At 39.8% G+C, this 25,000-nt stretch overlaps 1 protein-coding gene across 2 annotated transcripts in view; it reads left to right on the forward strand.

Moving 5' to 3' along the window:
* LOC144960102 (nephrin-like) overlaps positions 1 to 25,000 on the forward strand; it is a 132,475-nt gene that overhangs the window by 412 nt on the left and 107,063 nt on the right. For both annotated transcript variants that reach the window (XM_078893059.1, XM_078893058.1), the window contains exon 2: positions 2,852 to 3,382. The gene's annotated coding sequence lies outside the window, so the exon portion shown is untranslated. The remainder of the gene's footprint in view (positions 1 to 2,851; positions 3,383 to 25,000) is intronic.

Raw genomic sequence — 25,000 nt, forward strand, 5'->3', positions numbered from 1 at the left:
ATTAAAAGTTTTACAACTCATTCGAATTTGCAAGGTTTCCGTTTGTTTCCTTATTTGTTGATTTTTTAATTAAATATTTTCATTTCTGCAAATAATTATCTTGTCAGTCATCCCTTACAGTTTGAAACAATGTCGGAATGAACTTTTCAAAAGTTGCGGATGCTGATTGACTGACTGATTGCACTGTGTATATTTTTGGCAACAACGGGGTGCCATCTTCAAGATGTTTTTGTTGTCTGCCTTGCTATCTGTCTGTAAATTATAAACGAATACTCAAATCCTGTTTTATAGTGACTCATCCCCTTGGAATCTATTGCCGAATTAGATTATTTACTTTTATTTGAAATGTGAAAGTTGCTTGAATAATGAATTATAATTTAATTTAAGGCGTAGATAGATAAATCATAAATAAACAGCGGACTTAAATACCAAAAAAAAAAAAAAAAAAAAGTTTTGAAAGTTTAAAAAAGTTCTAGTCTAGTCTAAGTCTTCCCTTCTGTTTACAATGTAAAGTGGGAGATAAGAATTTCAAATAATAGATGTAGGGTACATCCCTATTATTCTTGTTCTAGTAGGGAGGGGGAAAACTTTTTTATAATATTCTAGTAGGGGGTTTGGGAGTGGGGAGACTTAAAAAAAAAAAGTTCCCCCCCTCCCAAACCCTCTACAAGAATACTGGGGATGTGGGAGCTTTCGGAAGGCCTCCCCTGCATTGTCACTAGACTACGAGATGATTCAGTTCACGTTTAAATTTAATTTGTAACAAAATAACCCAGAAGAGTAGCACACAATCATTACCTAGATAAATATTCGGACTATCTAGCTAGGTCTAGAGGTTCATTCATTCATCGACCCGTTTATCCGTTTATCATTCATCCATACTCCATTCATTCATTTGTTTATTCTTTTATTCAATCGTTATTTTATTTTTATTCGCTTGCTCATCTATTCATGGGGCCAGTGTGGCTCAACGGTATAGTCATTGCTTCGTACCCAAAAGGTGCCGAGTTCGACTACCCGCGACACTGTTTGGTCTTGAGCAAGCCACTTTGCGCTGCGGTGGATGCTTTGGTTATTTCACTAGTCTTCCTTGGAATTAACGAATTTCTCTTTGATGTTTAATAAAGGGAATTTTTACTACTACTACTACTACTACTACTACTACTACTACTACTACTACTACTACTACTACTACTACTACTGATATTATTATTATTATTATTTTACTGTGATTATCATTATTACTCTTTCATTCATTCATCCATTCATTCATTTTTTTTTCCATTAATCCATTAGCATTTATGCATTATTATTCTTTCCCCAGATTCATTGAATTATTTCTTAATCTATTTAATTTATAATTAATTTTCTTTGAATTCATTGCAGTTGTTCAAAATACGACTCGTCTTAGAAGAATTAAAAAACTATAAATATATATATATATATATAATATATATAATATATATATAATATATATATAATATATATATAATATAAAAGTAACACAAGCAAGCTGTCTACTCACTTATTCGATTATAAAGATCCGATATTATTTGAATATTTCCTTTTGTGATTTAAAACAAAAAGTTAGCATCGTTCATCCCTCCCCCATTTTTCTTTGGGGGGGGGGGGGGTGCTTAATATTGACAGTGACTGTTGACACTGTACGGCTAGCTTAAACTTAACCGTTATTATACTCTGTATACAATATTAGGTAGGTATTATTTTTATTACAAGTATATCTATACGTATATTTTATATATGCATTTCTGTATTCCACGTAATTTGTCATTTTGTAGGACAACGCGTGTATTATAATAATCATTACCCTTGTGTGTGCCTTCGATTTCTGCCTCTCCAAATCGATTGATTCCCGGTGTATTAACTTTGCCTTTAACCTACCAATTATCTAAACACCCGACTATTCTCTCTCTCTCTCTCTCTCTCTCTCTCTCTCTCTCTCTCTCTCTCTCTCTCTCTCTCTTTCTCTTTCTTTGTTTGGGAGGGAGAGAGAGAAATCTACCGAGAGAGCAATTCACTCACCAAGAAGAAACAACAGAAATTGCCCCCCTTCCCCCAATAAATTCTCTATCTGTCTATCTATATCTCTCTCAATCCCCCCCCCCCCCCCCCCCCACACACACACACACTTTCTCTCTGTCTCTATATCTATCCATCTACCTATCTATCTCTCCCTCCCTCCATTTCCTTCTCTTTCACACACCACACACACACTTTCTCTCCCCCCCCCCCCCCTTTCCCCTTACGCATATTGAACAAAATCAAAATTGAGGACAAAGACCTTCTAACTAAAGAGAGAAAAAAAAGAATGACAAAAGCTAGGATAGAAATGGATAGAACAACCCGAAAATAGAAAATAAATAGAAATTATTAGAAGGTAGAAAAATCAAAGGCGCACGTACACACGGTAACAAACTAAAGAAAACAAAGCATGGAAAGCAAGTCAGTATTTTAATGGGTAAATAATAATATATTATTAACAATACTACACAGTAAAACAAAAAGCCTTTTTTTTTTAATTTTCAACACGAGAGAGAGAGAGAGAGAGAGAGAGAGAGAGAGAGAGAGAGAGAGAGAGAGAGAGAGAGAGAGAGAGAGAGAGAGAGAAGTAACGCATGGTACTCAATGCAACATAAATAATATAGAGAATTGGGATAATAAAGCAAAAGTCCCATTTTACTTTGTGGATTACCCCCCCCCCCCCCCCCCCCCCCCCCCCCCCACACACACACACTTACACACATTTCTCTTTAATTATTTTTTTTTAAGTCCACATAATATCTCCTCGTTAACTTTTCATATTTTATATATATATATCTTTTCTTCACAGATCTCCTGATACGTAGCAGAAGGGAGTAAGACAAGGATTTGACTTGGCCAACAACACCATAATATTTCAAACCTTTCAAGGATTTCTTTAGGTATACGAAATTGCACGGATAAGAAGGACGCTGGTTTATTCTTTTCTTCTTCTCTTTCATTTGCAGGAAATTCCAACAGACGAGACAGTCTCTGTCCGCCTGAAATCGTAACGTGTCGTATCATTTATTTTTAATCTGTTTTAACTTTTCATTTTTTAAATTTATTTGGAGAGTGATTTTTTTTTTTTTTTGTGGTTTAGAAAACCTTTCATGAGGATTTCAAAAGTGGATTAAATTTGATTCGAATTTCGTCGTCAATCTGGATTATTGGTGTGTCTTGTATCCAAAGTTCGTTTTTTTCTCTCCCCTCTTCTCGGATTACTAGACAGCTATATTAATATTATTATTATAAATTGCTTTCAACACGGGGATTATCTATACTTTGGATTCTTAAAGGATTACGTTGCTGATTAAAGACTTCATTCATTTAGGCTGATGTGGTAAGTAGATCGTGTTTATAGTTATTGATCATTTGTGTCATTTTTGGGGAAAGTGTGTTTTCCTGTTAAAGCGATACATAATTATTCTGTATTGGGTTATTTCATCTCTCTCTCTCTCTCTCTCTCTCTCTCTCTCTCTCTCTCTCTCTCTCTCTCTCTCTCTCTCTCTCTCTCTTTGTGTGGGTGTCTCTATCTCTCTCTCTCTCCCCCCCCCCTTCTTGATTCCCACTCTCTCTCTATCTTTCTCTCAATCTCTCTCTCTATACCCCCCCTTTTTTTCTTGATCTCTCTCTCTCTCTCTCTCTCTCTCTCTCTCTCTCTCTCTCTCTCTCTCTCTCTCACTCTCACTCCTATAATATATGAGATATATGTTGGCCATCTAAACCACGCACGGCCCCTTTCTCCACGAGGAAAGATGGGAAGAAGTCAAATCATAGTCAACCAACACTCCCCCCGCGCCCCCCCACCTCCCACCCCCGACATAGACTTAGAGGCGATGGATGGGATACATGTTTCTGCTCTTCTTCCGATTCTTTTTTTATTTATCTTTTAAAATCTCCAATTTCACTTACCGTACCATGTTTTTGTTTCTTGTTTGCCCGCCCCCCCCCCCCCCCTCTTCCCCTTCTGTGTTCGTCACGGAGACGTCATGGCTTTCATCACTCATCCCCCCACCCTCAAGGGTGTTGTAAAATATTCGCTCCCAACAGATTTCCGAAATGATAAGGGGTGTTCGGTTTACATATTGTTTTTTTTTTTTAAATTTTTATGAGTGTTGATTTCAAGATATCCATTATGATGTATTTTAAACACAACATACACATACATACACAACTCACTCATACATGCACAACACACATACATACGCGCACACTCACACATAAACACACACATCCACACACACCCAAACACACAGACATGCTGAGTACCAAGTTAAAGCCATGTATATACATCATGGTGATAATTAATGATACAGCAATAATATCACACCAGGCAGTGCCCCCCCCCCCCCCAACACATATTTATTGACATAATTTTCCTCCTTCTCTCTATCTTTCTCTCTTTTCCTAAATTCCTTCCTTCTTCCATCCCTTCCCTGCCCTTCCCTGTTTTTTTTTTTTCCTTTCTTCTTTGTCATTTTTTATTTTTTATAATTCCTTTTGTTTGCTCTCAATTATTTAGTCTTTGTCTTTAAAATTATTTTTTTTTAAATGTATTTGTTTTTGTTTTTGGTGTTTTTTTCTTTCTCAGAAAGCATTTATAGCTGAATTGCTGTTGTCTTAATCGTCGTCCTCTCCTCCTCCTCCTCTTCTTCTTCCTCCTGCTCTTCCTCCTTTTCCTTCTCCTCCCACTCTTCTTCTTCTTCTTCTTCTTCTTCTTCCACTTTGGTTTCTTTTAATACACACCCGCTCTTTCTATCGACTTATACTTATTCGTTCTCTCTCTCTCTCTCTCTCTCTCTCTCTCTCTCTCTCTCTCTCTCTCTCTCTCTCTCTCTCTCTCTCTCTCCCTTTAATTATTCATTTTATTTGTTTACCCCCCCCCCCCCCCCTTTGTTTAATCAATCGAACACATCATCATCACCACCATCGTCATGCATATTATCATCTTCCCCAAGCAGTTACCCTACCCTTCACGATGACAAACAAATCACAGTATCTCAACACCAAAACCTTAAAATATATTATACATTGTATTTATTTAACCGTACTCAAGACAAGAGTCGTATTAAAAGAAATTTGGTCAGCAAACTCGTCCTTCGAGCACCGATCGATTAAAATGACCACTAATTATCTTGGCAAAAACTCTCTCAAACCTGGGACTTATTGCATTCCGAGTTTGGCAGTTTTTTAAAATGCCAAGATCAGGGCCGTTTAAATCGTTGGATATAATTATAATTTGAAGGATGAGTTCTCAGACCCAATTTTTAAATAGGCGTCTTTCTGGAGAACGGCAGGTTGACTAGATAGTAAATTATACATTTGTTCGCAAAGCAAGCTATTGTCGATAGGGTGAATTATTGGGCGGTGCACAGGAATACTCCAGTGGTATAATATTAGCATTAGTGATAATGATAGCCTACACCTGTACTCGCTAGGCGACTTAACGATTTCTAGTAACTTCTTTTTTAATATATGTGGCCCATCGTCTCGAAACTGTATTATGTCGGAACGAACCAAATGCTTAAAAGCCAAATTTAATGTTAAACTGGTCATAATTAATATTATAAATTGTTAGCATTAGCACCCTAAAATATGGTATCCGTTCTCCTCAATAAATCGTATAAACTCAACACAAGTCTTGATATTTCTGGCTATAAATATCAATTTTCAACATCTTAACCATCCCGACTTAATACCGTTTTGAGACGAAGGGTCACATATTAGTTTAGTTTGCATTGTCAAGCTAAGAAAAGGCCGGAGGCGGCTGCTGACTGTCGAAATGCTGACGTCACGTGGTAAGATGGCGTATGAGGCGCCGACGTAAACAAAAGTGAGCAAGCAATTTATATTGTGGTAATTCCCGTTTCACGGCGAACAATACAATGCTATCTGGGCGACGTGCACTTGTTTGCAGGTCTGGTACCCCAATTCCTTATGGGCTCATTGTTCTAACTAAAATCTAAAAAAAAAAAAAAATAAAAGAAAAAAGAAATAATGACGCAAACCATATTGTCCATTAAAACAATGTTAAACTCGGCCCATTAGTGGGTTCGGATGTCAGACCTGTATATATATATATATATGTTATGCACACGTCGAAGCTAGGTCATGTCGTAAATGTGCAATGTAACACTATCAGAAATACACAATTTCGAAATTGGAACATAAAACAAAATAATTAAAGTTTCGACCACAGCTCATAACTGAAGAACTAGAGCTTTTATATAGCGCAATATCCACTAAATGTGCTCAATGCGCTTTACAAAGGGTCCCTGACTAACAGCAACACGTAACATGAAGAACGAGACATGACGCCTGTTAGGAGATATTACAATTTTTTTCCGATAGAGACAACGCTGTTAAAAGCAAAGTACTCATTTTACACCTGAGTACGGTGAGAGAATGTGAGTAAAGAGTCTTTTCCAAGGACACCAACTATGCGCCGAACGAGGGCTCTAACCCGGGACCTTCCCATCCGAAAGCGAGTGTCATACCACAAGACCACATTGCCGCACAAATGGAAAGTTTAGCTCCTTAGAACCTATATTCAGGACTTTGGAGCATTTCTGGACCATGCTGAGAGCAAATTGCTTATTTCTAAAGCTATCGTGGTCTTGTGGTATGACACTCGCTTTCGGGTCGGATAGTTCTGGGTTCGAGCCTCGCTCGCTCGGCACATAGTTGATTCCTTGGAGAATGCTCTTTACTCACATTCTCTCTTGCGTCCTTTTGTCGTAATATGGCGGCAGACAGAAAGGAGGATTCCCATTATGGCTGTATGTACTGTTGCTGCTGACACTGACAGCGGCGGAACTTTCTTAGCTTGCGTCTCTTGTTTGATTCTCTTCTCGTTCCAGGCAGGCTGACAAACAGTTGAAGAGTGGGTTTCCGAAAACTCCCTAACTCCGATTTCTTCCTAAGACCGACTATATCCGTACGTAGCTTACCCGGGTTACTTTTACCCCATGCATATTTATTACATTTTTATTTCTGAGACAAATTATAGGCGTTTTATCAAAGCTAATGTTTTTTAAGTTTTTACATATTAATGGTAGTTGAATAAAACTATCTATGTACATGCTCATTTTAAATACATTTTTTTCCAATTTTGAAAAGTTGCAAAAGTCTCTAGGATTGAGTGAGTTAAGGATTATTTCCCCTAAGATGTCTCATTCGGTATATTATTATTTTTGTTATTATTATTATTATTATTATTATTATTATTATTATTATTATTATTATTATTATTATTATTATTATTATTATTATTATTATTATTATTATTATTATTATTATTGTCCCATTTAAACTTCAAATTCACACAAATATAGGGAAAATTGTTGTGCCTTTTGATGCTTAAATTAAAATTTAGATATCTACGTTTCAATTGCTCACGGATGGAAAATCTCAAAAATGGAAAAATCGACTTACCGAGTTTTGGAAAACCAGCCTTCAATTGAGGCCGAGTTACTAGCCAGCCAGTGATGGAATTAAAATTGGTTCTCTCTCTTTTTATCTCCAACCCCCCTCTCTCTTTCTCACTCTCTCTTTTTATCTCCAACCCCCCTCTCTCTTTCTCTCTCTCTCTCTCTTTCTATCTCCAACCCCCCTCTCTCTTTCTCTCTCTCTCTCTCTTTCTATCTCCAACCCCCCTCTCTCTTTCTCTCTCTCTCTTTTTATCCCCCCTCTCTCTTTCTCTCTCTCTTTTTTTTATCCCCCCCCCTCTCTCTCTTACTTTTTCTCTCTCTCTCTCTCTTACTCTCTCTTACTTTTTCTCTCTCTTACTCTTACTTTCTCTCTCTCTCTCTCTCTCTCTCTCTCTCTCTCTCTCTTCTCTCTCTCTCTCTCTCTCTCTCTCTATATATATATATATATATATATATATATATATATATATATATATATATATATAACCTCTGTCCCGTAGTCTAATTCCCCAGTCTGGCACCGTGCCTTGGTTTACGCTAGTTAATCAATTAGGCAATAGTAGTAGTAAGTAATGGCTATCACAGGTACAAACACTGAGCGGGTGTACCTTTGAATTCATTACAAGAGTGGAGAAGGGTTGGAGATTTAATGTGCCCTGTGCACCAGATCTATAGATAGTATGCGCTTGGCTAAGGAGCTCATAACATTGCCATCCGGAAGTATAACGGACGAACACACAAAACTATGTGTAACCATGAACTTTTATAGTCTGGTTAATACAGTTCAGTGAGAATAACTCACAAACGCGGATGGCAAAATATAACAACAAAGGCTTGAGTGACGTCATCTTCGAACTATCTATAGACAGTATAGATAGTATGCAGATGACGTCACTCAGGCCTTTATTATTGTTTTTGCCATCCGCGTTTGTGAGTTGTTCTCACTAAACTGTATTAACCATACTATAAAAGTTCATGGTTACACAGAGTTTGTGTGTTGGTCCGTTATACTTCCGGATGGCAATGTTGTGAACTCCTTGGCCAAGTGCATTCTATCAAAACGCTTGGCTCAGGAGATCACAACATTGCCATCCGGAAGTATAACGGACCAACACACAAAACTATGTGTAACCATGAACGAATATAGGCTGGTTAATACAGTTTAGTGAGAATTACTCATGAACGCGGATGGCAAAAACAATAACAAAGACCAGAGTGACGTCATCTTCCTTCTATCTATATAATACACACACACACACACACACACACACACACACACACACACCGTGGCATTCGTAAAGTTATGTCCTGATACTGACCAAAAATTGACGTCAAAATGCCAGTCTAGAAAACAAATCGTGAGTTGTATTCAATAAAAAACTTGTTTCCACGAGCTCTACTAACAACACACAAGGCGGTGCTGCAATATCCAAAATAAAGACGTCAAACTGCCAGTCCTTTTGGATTTCAGTATCAGGCTATAACATAACGATGGCACACACACACACACACACACACACACACACACACACACACACATATATATATATATATATATATATATATATATATATATATATATATATATATATATATATATATATATATATATATATTATAAACTATCTCCAATGCGATGGTGGCGTAAGGGATTGTTCGGAAGTTTGAGGAATCATCCCACTCGCCTTTTGACAGAGAGTGGCTATGGTTCGAGTCCCGCTCTTCTGAACCACGCACAGTTGAGTCAGGGTTAGGGTTGCCCTTTGCTAATATGAATAAAGCTTGAAAAGACCATATTATATGAGGGTGACACACACACACACACACACACACACACACACACAGAGAGAGAGAGAGAGAGAGAGAGAGAGAGAGAGAGAGGCAGCTGGACCGTTGAAATAGACTTAAGTTTTGGGTAATTGAAAACTGTATTTAAAAAATAAAAAAAAACACACACTCAAAAATAGAAACAATATGAAACAAGCAAACAAACCAGTAGAACTAAATGAATAAAGATGAATTTAACAGACAAACATATAAAAAAACAAAACAAATCACCCTTCCCCCTCCCCCCCCCCCCTCACCCCTTCTCAAACTTAAAGAAATAGAAGTTTCACAAACAAATCGAACATTGACGATTTTCTTTTGCATTCTTCTGATATTTTTGATTGCTCTCGTTAGAAAATTACTATATGTTAGATTTTATTTTTAAACCGTAAATTTTAAAACAATTTTCAAATTCCAAAGTTAACGACGTGTCTACCTTGCTATTTTATATGATATATGTGACCCTTCGCCTCAAAACGGTATTAAGTCGGGGATAGTTAAGATGTTGAAAATTGAATTTATAGCCAGAAATATCAGACTTGTGTTGAGTTTGTATGTTTTATCGAGGAGAATGGATACCATATTTTAGGGTGCTAATACCAACAATTTATATTTTTGACCAGTTTAACATTTAATTCGGCTTTTAAGCATTTGGTTCGTTCCAACCTAATACCGTTTTGAGACGATGGGTCACATATAATCTATATTTATACTTATCGATTTTTTTTCTTCTTTCCTTTCCTCTTCAATAAGTGACGGTATTATTGTTATGGCATTCAAATAATATTTTCCTGTCTGTCTGTCCTCTCGTGTTCTGTGATTTTGTACATCCGCTGATCCGTGATGTAAATATTTGGACGGGAAGATAAAACAGCGACAAAAATAAACCCCTACCTACCTATCGCAACCATCCATCAGGACCCAGGAGAAGCAGAAGAGAATATTTTGGAATTATCCAGCATATTAATGTATTTTTATGATATATAAATAAATAGTTATCTTTATTAAATAGTAATGATAAATAATAATATAATAATAATAATAATAATAATAATAATAATAATAATAATAATAATAATAATAATAATAATAATAATAATAATTGTTATTATTATTAGTATTTTATTATTATTATTATTATATTATTATTATTATTATTATTATTATTATTATTATTATTATTATTATTATTATTATTTGTTGTTGTTATTACTATTATTATTATTATTATTATTATTATTATTATTATTATGATTATTATTATTATTAATATTATTATTATCATGACAGACGTATATGTATGCAGGCCCGATGACCTAAGACAATTTTATGGGCTTGTTTTGACGTTGATGTGAAGGAAACTATTTTTACACATAGGTTTGATATTATTTCTATTACAACAGTTGGCCCGTGCCAATTTGGGTGATCAGACCTGTCAAGCAAGTACACGTTGGTTAGATAGAGAGTATATCCATTACAACAATGAGCCTATAACTATTTTGGGTGATCAGGCCTAATAATAAGTGAACGTTGGACTTAGCAGATTATGAAACTCACGTCACTCTCAAGTAGTACGTAACTCATGAGATACGAATAGCATATCAAATTCCGCTGATATATACGGTTTATTCAATCTCTCTCTCTCTCTCTCTCTCTCTCTCTCTCTCTCTCTCTCCCCCTCTCTCTCTCTTTATTTATCCTTCTCTCTCTATTTATCTCTCTCTCTATGTATCTATCTCTCTTTCTCTCTTTATTTATCCTTCTCTCTCTCTCTCCCTCTCTCTCTTTATTTCTCTCTATTTCTCTCTCTCTCTCTCTATCTATCTATCTCTCCCTCTCAAACTCAATTCGTGCTTTTATTTTTGTTGTATTTGTTGTTTCACCTGTGCGCCAAGTTAATTAAAACCCGGTCCTGGTTGATAAATAAAGTCTGTTTGATTCGGTCTCCTATAAATAATTGTATTGTGTTTCCAATCATTGCAGATGGGATGGGATGGCATTGACATCACCAGAGTGTCAAGTTTGTTTATATAGCATTTTATATTGGTATTATTATATAGATAGAACGAAGACGACGTCACTCAAGCCTTTGTTATATTGTAATTTACCATCCGCGTTTGTGAGTGATTCTCACTAAACTGGATCAACCACACTATAAAAGTTCATGGTTATACACAGTTTTGTGTGTCGGTCCGTTATACTTCCGGATGGCAATGTTATGAGCTTCTTAGCCAAGTGCATACTATCTTTAATTGCCATCCGGAAGTATAAAGGACCAACACACAAAACTGTGTATCCATGAACGTTTATAGTCGGATTAATACAGTTCAGTGAGCATTACTCATAAACGCGGATGGCAAAACACAATAACAAAGACCTGATTGACGTCATCTTCGTTCTATCTATAGGATAGATTTTGTCTGCTATTTACTTCTCTTGGGGGGGGGGGGGGGGGGGGGGGGGGGGGGTGATTTGGCTTAGTGTGGTTAGGACATTGCACTGTGACCTGGAAGGTCCCTGGTTCGAGCCCTGCTCCAGACACTTTCGTTTATTCTTTTTTCCTCCGGCAAGATTATTACCCCCCCCCCCCCCCCAATTTGCTCACTGTAACAACCTGGGTGATTCCTGTTGACATCAGCCATCTTGTTTGATGGGTTTTTTTTATCTATCTATATATTCCATCGTAGACTGCCGAGGCGTGGCGACGTTTCGGACGATGCCGTGGGGGAAGGCCGTATTTTTAATTAATAAAAAAAAACAACAAAAAACCTCCACTTTTCTTTCCTTTTCCTAATGTACATTCTCTCTCTCTCTCTCTCTCTCTCTCTCTCTCTCTCTCTCTCTCTCTCTCTCTCTCGCTCTCTCTTTCTTTCTGTCTCTTCTCTTCCCCACCCCCCGCCCCCTATCTTTCTTCTTCTGTCTCTGCTTCTCTCTCTCTCTCTCTCTCTCTCTCTCTCTCTCTCTCTCTCTCTTTCTTTCTTTCTTTCCATGTCTGTCTCCCCCCCTCTCTCTCTCTGTCTCTCTTTCTTTCTTTCTTTCTTTCCATGTCTGTCTCCACTCTCTCTCTCTCTCTCTCTCTCTCTCTCTCTCTTTCTTTCATTCTTTCCATGTCTGTCTCCTCTCTCTCTCTCTCTCTCTCTCTCTCTCTCTCTCTCTCTCTCTCCCTCCCTCTCTCTCTCTCTACATATAAACAGGTCTAACAACCTACAAGACATCATTTATTGTCTCGTGTCAATAACATACATGGATACCATTGGACGTTGGTTTGATTGTATTTCCACGACAATGACGAGACAATGGCAATTTGGGTTATCAGACCTACAAATATGAGATTAGCGAAAGAGTAGCGTCCCTTGATTGGACGTCACCGGAGAAGTTATTTATTTGTAAACAAACCAACTACAAGCCAAGCGCTCCAAATACAGAATTTATTATTCATATTTCTGTACAAAAATGCATATCATAATCAACGTTATACATTTTTGTACAGAAATATGAATAATAGATTTTGTATTTGGAGCGCTTGGCTTGTACTTGTAGTTGGTTTATTTACAAATAACTTCTCCACCGGTGACGTCTAATCAAGGGACGCTACTCTTCCGCTAATCACATTCCCTCTACACAGTCATTTTAATCGAACACATTTGGGCGTAAGTTCATATTTTCTTGCCAAATTTATTTAATAATAAAAAAATCAAATAATCGAATTCCCTTTATTCACCCCCATCCATGTGGAAATTCCAAGGGATGACTGGAATAACCCAGGCGTCAACATTGCAGTGCAGCGCCGCAAAGTGACCAGGGCGAGGTGACTTATTGCTCAAGGCCACACAGCGCGGCGGATGGTGATCGAACTCCGGTACCTTTCGGGTACGAAGCAAAGACCGTACCGCTGAGCCGCGCTGTCCCCTTTTGTGAAAAATGTTGTTCTGTTTGTCAGAGATTAGATTTTAGAAAAATGGTGGGCGATGGAATTCAGCCAAAATTAATTAATTCATTAATTCATTAATTAATTTCTTTCTCTGTTTCTTTATTTCTTTATTTACGTATGTGTGTATTTATTTGTGTTTTCATTTATTATTATTATTTTTTTTTTTTTGCCCACGCTAATGCGTTTTAGATTAAGTGCTCTCTCCGTGATAATTGCTTTAAACATCCTCGCAATCTCTCTCTATCTCTGTCTCTCTCCCTCTCCCTTTCAATCATTGAATTTTCACACGTTGCAATTGCAATATTTATTATTTCTTTCTTATTGGAATTCAATCAGAGCAGAGCTTGGCCCCCGTCTGCCTCGATTGCTATGATTTAGGGCCGTCATTACGATCCTGGAGATTTAACTTTTTATTAATTTTATTGTTACATCGGGTTCTAAAGCATTAAACAGCCATTAACAATTGCTGGCTACTTTTTTTTTTTTTATTGGATAGGGCACACACGTCTGATCTATCGCAAACGGGCTTTCCGCCAGTGTGTAACAGACCCAGCTTCACTGCTGGATGGACAAAGAGGTTTAGGGGCTCTATAGCATGAAACAGCCATTAACAATTGCTCGCTACTTTCTTTTTTTTTTTTTTGGGACAGGGTACACAAGTCTATCTTATCGCAAAGGAGCTTTCCGCCAGTGTATAACAGACCCAGCTTCACTGCTGGATGGACAAAGAGGTTTAGGGTGGGTGGGGGGAGGGGGGGGGGGGAGAGGATGTCTTCATCCAGGATCGACCCCCGTCCTTTTGCTTGTGAAGCGAGCGCTTTGCCAACTTAGCTACCGGGGCTCCTTATTTCATACACGATACTTTATTAATTCTTACTAGTACTAGTCATCCATTTACACCTATAAATAGGTCATAGATTCCAGATGGCCCGAGTTTCCAAACTGTTAAGTTAAGGTGAAATTTGTTTGAATTAAGGAACCACAACACATTTGTGACCCATCGTCTCAAAACGGTATTATGTCGGAATAAACCAGATGCTTAAAAGCCGAATTAAATGTTAAACTGGTCAAAAATATAAATTGTTGGCATTAGGGCCATCATTACGTTCCTGGAGATTGGATTTAAACATGTTTTTTTTTTTTTTACCTCGGGCTCTAAAGCATTAAACAGCCATTAACAATTGCTCGCTACTTTTTTTTTTTTTTTGATAGGGCTCACAAGCCTATCTGTCGCGAACGGGCTTTCCGCCAGTGTATAACAGACCCAGCTACACTGCTGGATTGACAGAGAGGCTAGGTGGGTGGGGGGAGGGGGGGGGGGGATAGGAGGATGTTGTCTTCATCCAGGATCGACCCCCGTCCTTTTGCTTGTGAAGCGAGCGCTTTGCCAACTTAGCTACCGGGGCTCCTTATTTCATACACGATACTTTATTAATTCTTACTAGTACTAGTCATCCATTTACACCTATAAATAGGTCATAGATTCCAGATGGCCCGAGTTTCCGAACTGTTAAGTTAAGGTGAAATTTGTTTGAATTAAGGAACCACAACACATTTTCTAGTCTAAATCATGTGTATGCTGATAGTCAATATCGATAATCCACCCTCCCTCTTTTACGTTTCGTAATCTTTAGATTATGCCTAAAACTAGTTATAGGGGGCATCACCCTTGAATCATATACCTATGATGTTCGCATGGGTGTACGATCCGATAGTGATGTCGTTTCTTCTTCTCTTTACTAGCCTATCCTGCTTCTTTGGTTTGTGATTGTATTTTTGACAGGGGATATTTTTTTTTTCTGTAAATCTTCTGCCTGTTTGTTCTTGGTTATTTATAATTTAGCTTATGATATCTTTAGGTTATGATTTTGATTTACATTTGTACTATTTTTGTTGGATTGCTTGTTTTTTTGTTTCAGCGGTCTCTCATATAACCTCAATTGTGTTGGAAGAGACCTAAAGCAACAAACAAAAAAAAAAAAAAATAGTTATGCCTTTTTATGACCCAACATGTAGCGTATTCCGGAGGACTGGTTACATACACGCTTCCAATTTCCAATGCTTTTGGAACCGCTGGGTGGGGTTCCCGACCTCCCAGAGTGGACAGGGAGGTACTTTTACTCTGTCTTCTATCCCTCTATATCTGTTTTCCAACTTGCTTTCTGTCTTTGTCTTGGAGTGAATGAGATTACTCGGTTTTGTCCTGGCCCTGACCGGATACCCTTGCTGAGAAGGAAACAGTCAAATGTATAGTTAGTTTTGGGAGAGGATATTTGTTTCCTTGAACATCATCTCTCTGTTATGTACTGTATTATGTTTTGTTTGCATATAATAATATATGATTTGTAAACATTTGAGTGTATTCCTCTTCGTGGGGACCTGTGCTTGTGACTGGATGAGACTTTTAGGTGATCTCAAACTAAGTACTTTGACAGTGTGCTCTTGGAATCTACATCTGTTTCCTATTTGAACCAGTTCCCTTTTGTCTTGCTTTTTCTTGGGTGCTTTAATTGTAATTCTAAAACTTATTACTATCCTATTTTCTTCCTTTTTACTGGCGCTGATATGACCTTAATGTGTTGCAAGCGCCGTAAGACCCTTAAAAACAAAAACTTGGAACCGGAAAAGTAGAGGATGTGACGTCATGACTTTTCTCTCTCTCTCTCTCTCTCTCTCTCTCTCTCTCTCCTCCTCTTTCCCCCCCCCCCCCCCCCCCCCCCTATTTTCATTATCTAGGTTCATGTCGACATTTCACTACACAGACACAGTGGATCACATTTCAAAAGTGTTCCCATGATTTCTCTTTTCGATTTTTTATCTTCGAAATATTGATAGTAGTTTGCCCCCCCCCCCCCTCTCTCTCTCTCTCTCTTTTTTCTCTCTCTCTCTCTCCCTCTCCTTCTCTCTCTCCCTCCTCTCTCTCTCTGCCCCTCTTTCTCCCTCCTCTCTCTTTCTCCATCCTCTCTCTCTCACTCTCTCTCTCTCTCTCTCTCTCTCTCTCTCTCTCTCTCTCTCTATATATATGTTATATATATATATATATATATATATATTAATTATTGTTATTATTATAACTGGTGTCAACTTTAAATAAGTTTACAGACGCCTGGCGAGGTGTTTTTAATTCGATTATCCATGCCTTTCCATAGCGGCGCCATTGTACAGGTAGCGGGTGTGTGCACTATTTCAGCTCCATTTATTATTACGTCTGTCTGTCGATGGAGCAGCGAGGTGGGTCTATTATATAGAGAAAGAGAGAAAGAGAGAGAGAGAGAGAGAGAGAGAGAGAGAGAGAGAGAGAGAGAGAGAGAGAGAGAGAGAGAGAGAGAGAGAGAGAGAGAGAGAGAGCATTAAGTTAAAAAAGTGTTGTATTCTAAACCACCCCCCCCCCCCCCCAAAAAAAAAAAAAAGAGACAAAAAAAACATCACCTCTCCTCCTTCTCCCCCCCCCCTTTCCCCCTCCACCATCACCTCCCCCCCCCCCCTCCCATTTCCCACATCGCCTAACCCCCCCCCCCCCCCCAACTCCGTGTTATTCCATGCGTACTATAGACTCCCTCTTTATCTCCAAATTACACCTTCATTGACTGCCTATCAATTAATCATGACACCCATCATCATTCATTCCTGACCTACCACTCCCCCTCTCCCCCCTACCCCCTTACCCCCCCCCTGCCCCCCCCCCCCCACACACACATAACCAGCCCCCTGGGGTCAATAGTTTTAGTACCCTTTCTTTTTTTGCTTCAAGCGTAGAGACTCTGACATGAAAAATTAATCCGTTCTACTTTGACTTTGCATCTTTAATTCAGAAAAGTGAGTGGAGCAGGCACTTATGTTGGTAACAACAAGATATGAAGTGAGTAGAAAAAGTGCCAGAAGACAATAGAGAATAAAAATTTTTCGCGGCGGTGGTGGGGTTTGAACCTGCACCTTATTGGTACGACAACTCCGCCTGGCAGGTGAGAGCGTGGCTCTACCGTGTGAGCTATCCACGAACACAAAAATATTCGTTTCAAACCCCAAGTCATTTCTAGATCCCTCTCTCCACCCACTTCTTGAGACCGCCGATTCGTTCGCACACCACCATCGCGAAGTAATTTGACCACAGTTAAGCTTAACAGCCAATATTCTCAACACAACATATAACATCGAACGATTGAGACATTGATATGCTCCGGTGTATGGGTGAATTTTTAATTCAGAAAAGTGAGTGGAGCAGGCACTTAGTTGGTAACAACAAGATATGAAGTGAGTAGAAAAGTGCCAGAAGACAATAGAGAATAAAAATTTTTTTTTTTTTTTTTCGCGCGGTGGTGGGGTTGAACCGCGACCTTATTGGTACGACAACTCCGCCTGGCAGGTGAGAGCGTGGCTCTACCGTGTGAGCTATCCACGAACACAAAAATATCGTTTCAAACCCCAAGTCATTTCTAGATCCCTCTCTCACCCACTTCTTGAGACCGCCGATTCGTTCGCACACCACCATCGCGAAGTAATTTTGACCACAGTTAAGCTTAACAGCCAATATTCTCAACACAAACATATAACATCGAAACGATTGAGACATTGAGTATGCTCGTGTATGGGTTGAATTTTTAATTCAGAAAAGTGAGTGGAGCAGGCACTTATGTTGGTAACAACAAGATATGAAGTGAGTAGAAAAGTGCCAGAAGACAATAGAGAATAAAAATTTTTCGCGGCGGTGGTGGGGTTTGAACCTGCGACCTTATTGGTACGACAACTCCGCCTGGCAGGTGAGAGCGTGGCTCTACCGTGTGAGCTATCCACGAACACAAAAATATTCGTTTCAAACCCAAGTCATTTCTAGATCCCTCTCTCACCCACTTCTTGAGACCGCCGATTCGTTCGCACACCACCATCGCGAAGTAATTTTGACCAGCAGTTAAGCTTAACAGCCAATATTCTCAACACAAACATATAACATCGAAACGATTGAGACATTGAGTATGCTCCGGTGTATGGGGTGAATTTTTAATTCAGAAAAGTGAGTGGAGCAGGCACTTATGTTGGTAACAACAAGATATGAAGTGAGTAGAAAAGTGCCAGAAGACAATAGAGAATAAAAATTTTTCGCGGCGGTGGTGGGGTTTGAACCTGCGACCTTATTGGTACGACAACTCCGCCTGGCAGGTGAGAGCGTGGCTCTACCGTGTGAGCTATCCACGAACACAAAAATATTCGTTTCAAACCCCAAGTCATTTCTAGATCCCTCTCTCACCCACTTCTTGAGACCGCCGATTCGTTCGCACACCACCATCGCGAAGTAATTTTGACCAGCAGTTAAGCTTAACAGCCAATATTCTCAACACAAACATATAACATCGAAACGATTGAGACATTGAGTATGCTCCGGTGTATGGGGTGAATTTTTAATTCAGAAAAGTGAGTGGAGCAGGCACTTATGTTGGTAACAACAAGATATGAAGTGAGTAGAAAAGTGCCAGAAGACAATAGAGAATAAAAATTACTTCGCGATGGTGGTGTGCGAACGAATCGGCGATCTCAAGAAGTGGGTGAGAGAGGGATCTAGAAATGACTTGGGTTTGAAACGAATATTTTTGTGTTCGTGGATAACTCACACGGTAGAGCCACGCTCTCACCTGCCATGCGGAGTTGTCGTACCAATAAGTCGCAGGTTCAAACCCCACCACCGCCGCGAAAAAAAAAATTTTTATTCTCTATTGTCTTCTGGCACTTTCTACTCACTTCATACTCTATGTTGTTACCATCATAAGTGCCTGCTCCACTCACTTTTCTGAATTAAAAATTCACCCCATACCGGAGCATACTCATGTCTCAATCGTTTCGATGTTATATGTTTGTGTTGAGAATATTGGCTGTTAAGCTAACTGCTGGTCAAAAATTACTTCGCGATGGTGGTGTGCGAACGAATCGGCGGTCTCAAGAAGTGGGTGAGAGAGGGATCTAGAAATGACTTGGGGTTTGAAACGAATATTTTTGTGTTCGTGGATAGCTCACACGTAGAGCCACGCTCTCACCTGCCAGGCGGAGTTGTCGTACCAATAAGGTCGCAGTTCAAACCCACCACCGCCGCGAAAAATTTTTATTCTCTATTGTCTTCTGGCACTTTTCTACTCACTTCATATCTTGTTGTTACCAACATAAGTGCCTGCTCCACTCACTTTTCTGAATTAAAAATTCACCCCATACACCGAGCATACTCAATGTCTCAATCGTTTCGATGTTATATGTTTGTGTTGAGAATATTGGCTGTTAAGCTTAACTGCTGGTCAAAATTACTTCGCGATGGTGTGTGCGAACGAATCGGCGGTCTCAAGAAGTGGGTGAGAGAGGGATCTAGAAATGACTTGGGGTTTGAAACGAATATTTTTGTGTTCGTGGATAGCTCACACGGTAGAGCCACGCTCTCACCTGCCAGGCGGAGTTGTCGTACCAATAAGGTCGCAGGTTCAAACCCCACCACCGCCGCGAAAAATTTTTATTCTCTATTGTCTTCTGGCACTTTTCTACTCACTTCATATCTTGTTGTTACCAACATAAGTGCCTGCTCCACTCACTTTTCTGAATTAAAAATTCACCCCATACACCGGAGCATACTCAATGTCTCAATCGTTTCGATGTTATATGTTTGTGTTGAGAATATTGGCTGTTAAGCTTAACTGCTGGTCAAAATTACTTCGCGATGGTGGTGTGCGAACGAATCGGCGGTCTCAAGAAGTGGGTGAGAGAGGGATCTAGAAATGACTTGGGTTTGAAACGAATATTTTTGTGTTCGTGGATAGCTCACACGGTAGAGCCACGCTCTCACCTGCCAGGCGGAGTTGTCGTACCAATAAGGTCGCAGGTTCAAACCCCACCACCGCCGCGAAAAATTTTTATTCTCTATTGTCTTCTGGCACTTTTCTACTCACTTCATATCTTGTTGTTACCAACATAAGTGCCTGCTCCACTCACTTTTCTGAATTAAAAATTCACCCCATACACCGGAGCATACTCAATGTCTCAATCGTTTCGATGTTATATGTTTGTGTTGAGAATATTGGCTGTTAAGCTTAACTGCTGGTCAAAATTACTTCGCGATGGTGGTGTGCGAACGAATCGGCGGTCTCAAGAAGTGGGTGAGAGAGGGATCTAGAAATGACTTGGGGTTTGAAACGAATATTTTTGTGTTCGTGGATAGCTCACACGGTAGAGCCACGCTCTCACCTGCCAGGCGGAGTTGTCGTACCAATAAGGTCGCAGGTTCAAACCCCACCACCGCCGCGAAAAATTTTTATTCTCTATTGTCTTCTGGCACTTTTCTACTCACTTCATATCTTGTTGTTACCAACATAAGTGCCTGCTCCACTCACTTTTCTGAATTAAAAATTCACCCCATACACCGGAGCATACTCAATGTCTCAATCGTTTCGATGTTATATGTTTGTGTTGAGAATATTGGCTGTTAAGCTTAACTGCTGGTCAAAATTACTTCGCGATGGTGGTGTGCGAACGAATCGGCGGTCTCAAGAAGTGGGTGAGAGAGGGATCTAGAAATGACTTGGGGTTTGAAACGAATATTTTTGTGTTCGTGGATAGCTCACACGGTAGAGCCACGCTCTCACCTGCCAGGCGGAGTTGTCGTACCAATAAGGTCGCAGGTTCAAACCCCACCACCGCCGCGAAAAAATTTTTATTCTCTATTGTCTTCTGGCACTTTTCTACTCACTTCATATCTTGTTGTTACCAACATAAGTGCCTGCTCCACTCACTTTTCTGAATTAAAAATTCACCCCATACACCGGAGCATACTCAATGTCTCAATCGTTTCGATGTTATATGTTTGTGTTGAGAATATTGGCTGTTAAGCTTAACTGCTGGTCAAAATTACTTCGCGATGGTGGTGTGCGAACGAATCGGCGGTCTCAAGAAGTGGGTGAGAGAGGGATCTAGAAATGACTTGGGTTTGAAACGAATATTTTTGTGTTCGTGGATAGCTCACACGGTAGAGCCACGCTCTCACCTGCCAGGCGGAGTTGTCGTACCAATAAGGTCGCAGGTTCAAACCCCACCACCGCCGCGAAAAATTTTTATTCTCTATTGTCTTCTGGCACTTTTCTACTCACTTCATATCTTGTTGTTACCAACATAAGTGCCTGCTCCACTCACTTTTCTGAATTAAAAATTCACCCCATACACCGGAGCATACTCAATGTCTCAATCGTTTCGATGTTATATGTTTGTGTTGAGAATATTGGCTGTTAAGCTTAACTGCTGGTCAAAATTACTTCGCGATGGTGGTGTGCGAACGAATCGGCGGTCTCAAGAAGTGGGTGAGAGAGGGATCTAGAAATGACTTGGGGTTTGAAACGAATATTTTTGTGTTCGTGGATAGCTCACACGGTAGAGCCACGCTCTCACCTGCCAGGCGGAGTTGTCGTACCAATAAGGTCGCAGGTTCAAACCCCACCACCGCCGCGAAAAAAAATTTTTATTCTCTATTGTCTTCTGGCACTTTTCTACTCACTTCATATCTTGTTGTTACCAACATAAGTGCCTGCTCCACTCACTTTTCTGAATTAAAAATTCACCCCATACACCGGAGCATACTCAATGTCTCAATCGTTTCGATGTTATATGTTTGTGTTGAGAATATTGGCTGTTAAGCTTAACTGCTGGTCAAAATTACTTCGCGATGGTGGTGTGCGAACGAATCGGCGGTCTCAAGAAGTGGGTGAGAGAGGGATCTAGAAATGACTTGGGTTTGAAACGAATATTTTTGTGTTCGTGGATAGCTCACACGGTAGAGCCACGCTCTCACCTGCCAGGCGGAGTTGTCGTACCAATAAGGTCGCAGGTTCAAACCCCACCACCGCCGCGAAAAATTTTTATTCTCTATTGTCTTCTGGCACTTTTCTACTGACTTTGCATCTTGTACTCTCTTTGGTCATGGTATTCATTAAACAAACAAACAACAAAAAAAAAACAAACAAACAAAAGACAACCAATAAAACAACCAAAAAAACAACAAAAACCCCAAACACCCCCCCCCCCCTCTCTCTTTCTTCTCTCTAGCTCTCTATTGTCTGTTTCTATCTATCTATCTATCTATCTATCTATCTATCTATCTATCTATCTATCTATCTATCTATCTATCTATCTATCTATCTATCTGTCTCTATATATCTTTCTCTCTCTCTCTATCTCTCTTTCTTTCTCCGTATATGTCTCTCTCTTTTCTCTCCAGCTCTCTATTTTCTGTTTCTATCTCCCTCTCTCTCTCTCTCTCTCTCTCTCTCTCTCTCTCTCTCTCTCTCTCTCTAGCTCTCTATTTTCTGTTTCTCTATATATCTATTTCTCTCTCTCCCTCTATCAATCTCTCTCTCTCTATCAATCTCTCTCTCTCTCTACCAATCTCTCTCTCTCTATCAATCTCTCTCTCCCCCTCTCTATCAATCTCTCTCTCTCTCTCTCTCTCTCTCTCTCTCTCTCCCTCCCTCCCTCCCTCCCTCCCTCCCTCCCCCTCTCATCCCCAACGACCCCTTCCAAAGCAACCAGCCCCAGGCGACCACGTACCGACTTCCAATCACTATAGGCGTAGACCTAGAGTTTATTCCCACACAAGTTTTAGGTGTGCTGACCCCGAGCTGTCAGTGATTAACTATGATTAATTGATTACCCCCAATGGCAGGGGTAATCAAAGGTGGGGGGGGGGGGGGGGTTGTGATGGATGGGTGGGTGGATGGATGGATGGGTGGGTGGATGGATGGATGGATGGGTGGATGGATGGATGGGTAATCGAACTCGGTACCTTACGGTACGAAGCAAAGACCTTACCGCTGAGCCACGCTGCCCCCCGCCCCCCCCCCCCCTTTAGTGGTTTAGAAATGCTCGTGAAGCTCTGAAACGGGAGCCAAAAATGCTTAATTTTACGAATTTGTCGTAGTATACAGACCTGCCAACCCTTCATATTCCAAAAGTGGAATCAGGACGCCTGAAAATAGGAATTTGATACAAAAGATAGGAATTTCACCTTTTTCACCCCCCCCCCCCCCCAATCCCCCCCCCCTTCTTTGCTCTTTTTTATTCTTACCATTATCTGATTATATCATCATTTTTGAAAATCGGAATTTTAGAGACAATGGCGGAATAGCACAAAAAGAACCATTATCTGATTATATCATCATTTTTGAAAATCGGAATTTTAGAGACAATGGCGGAATAGCACAAAAAGAAAGAGTGAAAATAGGAATGATTCCGCCAAAAGCGGAAGGGTTGGCAGGTATGAAGTATAATATGGCATGTCTGTAATACGTAGGTAGGTACAGTCAACTTGTACGGGCTGCCCTATAGAACAATTATATATAAAGGAGTCTGACACGGCCGTTAGATTGATCAAACTCGTTATAATTTTAGCGAGCCCCGTATAGATAGAACGAAGATGACGTCACTCAGGTCTTTGTTATTGTTTTTGCCATCCGCGTTTGTGTGTTGTTCTCAATAAACTGTATTAACAAGACTATAAAAGTTCATGGTTACACATAGTTTTGTGTGTTGGTTCGTTATACTTCCGGATGGCAATGTTGTGAACTCCTTGGCCGAGCGCATTCTATCTATAGATAGAACGAAGATGACGTCACTCAGGTCTTTGTTATTGTTTTTGCCATCCGCGTTTGTGTGTTGTTCTCGATAAACTGTTTTAACCAGACTATAAAAGTTCATGGTTACACATAGTTTTGTGTGTTGGTTCGGTATACTTCCGGATCAATAGATAGAATGCGCTTGGCCAAGGAGTTCACAACATTGCCATCCGGAAGTATAACGGACCAACACACAAACTCTGTGTAACCATGAACTTTTATAGTCTGGCTGATTCAGTTTAGTGAGAACAACTCACAAACGCGGAAGGCAAAAACAATAACAAAGGCCTGAGTGACGTCATATAACACCACGCGAGTAATAATAACATAGACCCCCGTCTACTACATACAACGAACATTTGAACATTTCGTAGAAATACGAATTTTTGGGTCTGTTCACTTTAAATCCCCACTATGCAGATCTCTACCAATTATGTTCTCAAGTAACAGTTTTTGGTCCCACGTGCCAACGCCACATTGCATTTCAGACGAAACAGAGAACGGTATGACTACCCTATTTCCGATCACTGGGTCCACCTTAATCCAATAAAGTAATTTGATTTAAACCATCCCAGTCATGTTGGATTATAGTAAATATAATTATTATAAGACGGGGGCCGTCATTGATATCGTCGTCGTTGTTTGAATCAAACCGACGTGCCTATTTATGCAGGTCTAACAACGGAACGCAATTATGGCCCTTACTTTTTTAAAACATTGTTGTAATTGTAATGGATACTATTTTTTGCGGCTATGTAGTCTAGTGGTATGACACTCGCATTCGTATCGGTAGGTCCTGGGTTCGAGCCTCGCGCTCGGCGCATAGTTGAGTCCGTGGAGAAGGCTCTTTACTCACATTCTCTCACCGTATTCAGGTGTAAAACGAGTACCTGGCCGTCTTTGTCCAAAAAAAAAATAATAATAATAATATTGTGATATCGCCTAACAGGCGTCATGTCCCGTTCTAAATGTTACGTGTTGCTGTTGGCCAGGGACCCCTTGTAAAGTGCTTTGAGCACGTTAAGTGGATATTGCGCTCAAAAGCTCGATAGTATTCTACGTTGGTTTGCAGTAATGGGCCCTTAATAGTATGGGCTATCAGACGTGTGTATATATATATATATATATATATATATATATATATA

The sequence above is a fragment of the Berghia stephanieae genome, chromosome 14 (assembly GCF_034508935.2).
Source record: "Berghia stephanieae isolate SIO BIC M18660-M18661 chromosome 14, UCSD_Bste_1.3, whole genome shotgun sequence".
NCBI lineage: Eukaryota > Metazoa > Mollusca > Gastropoda > Nudibranchia > Aeolidiidae > Berghia > Berghia stephanieae.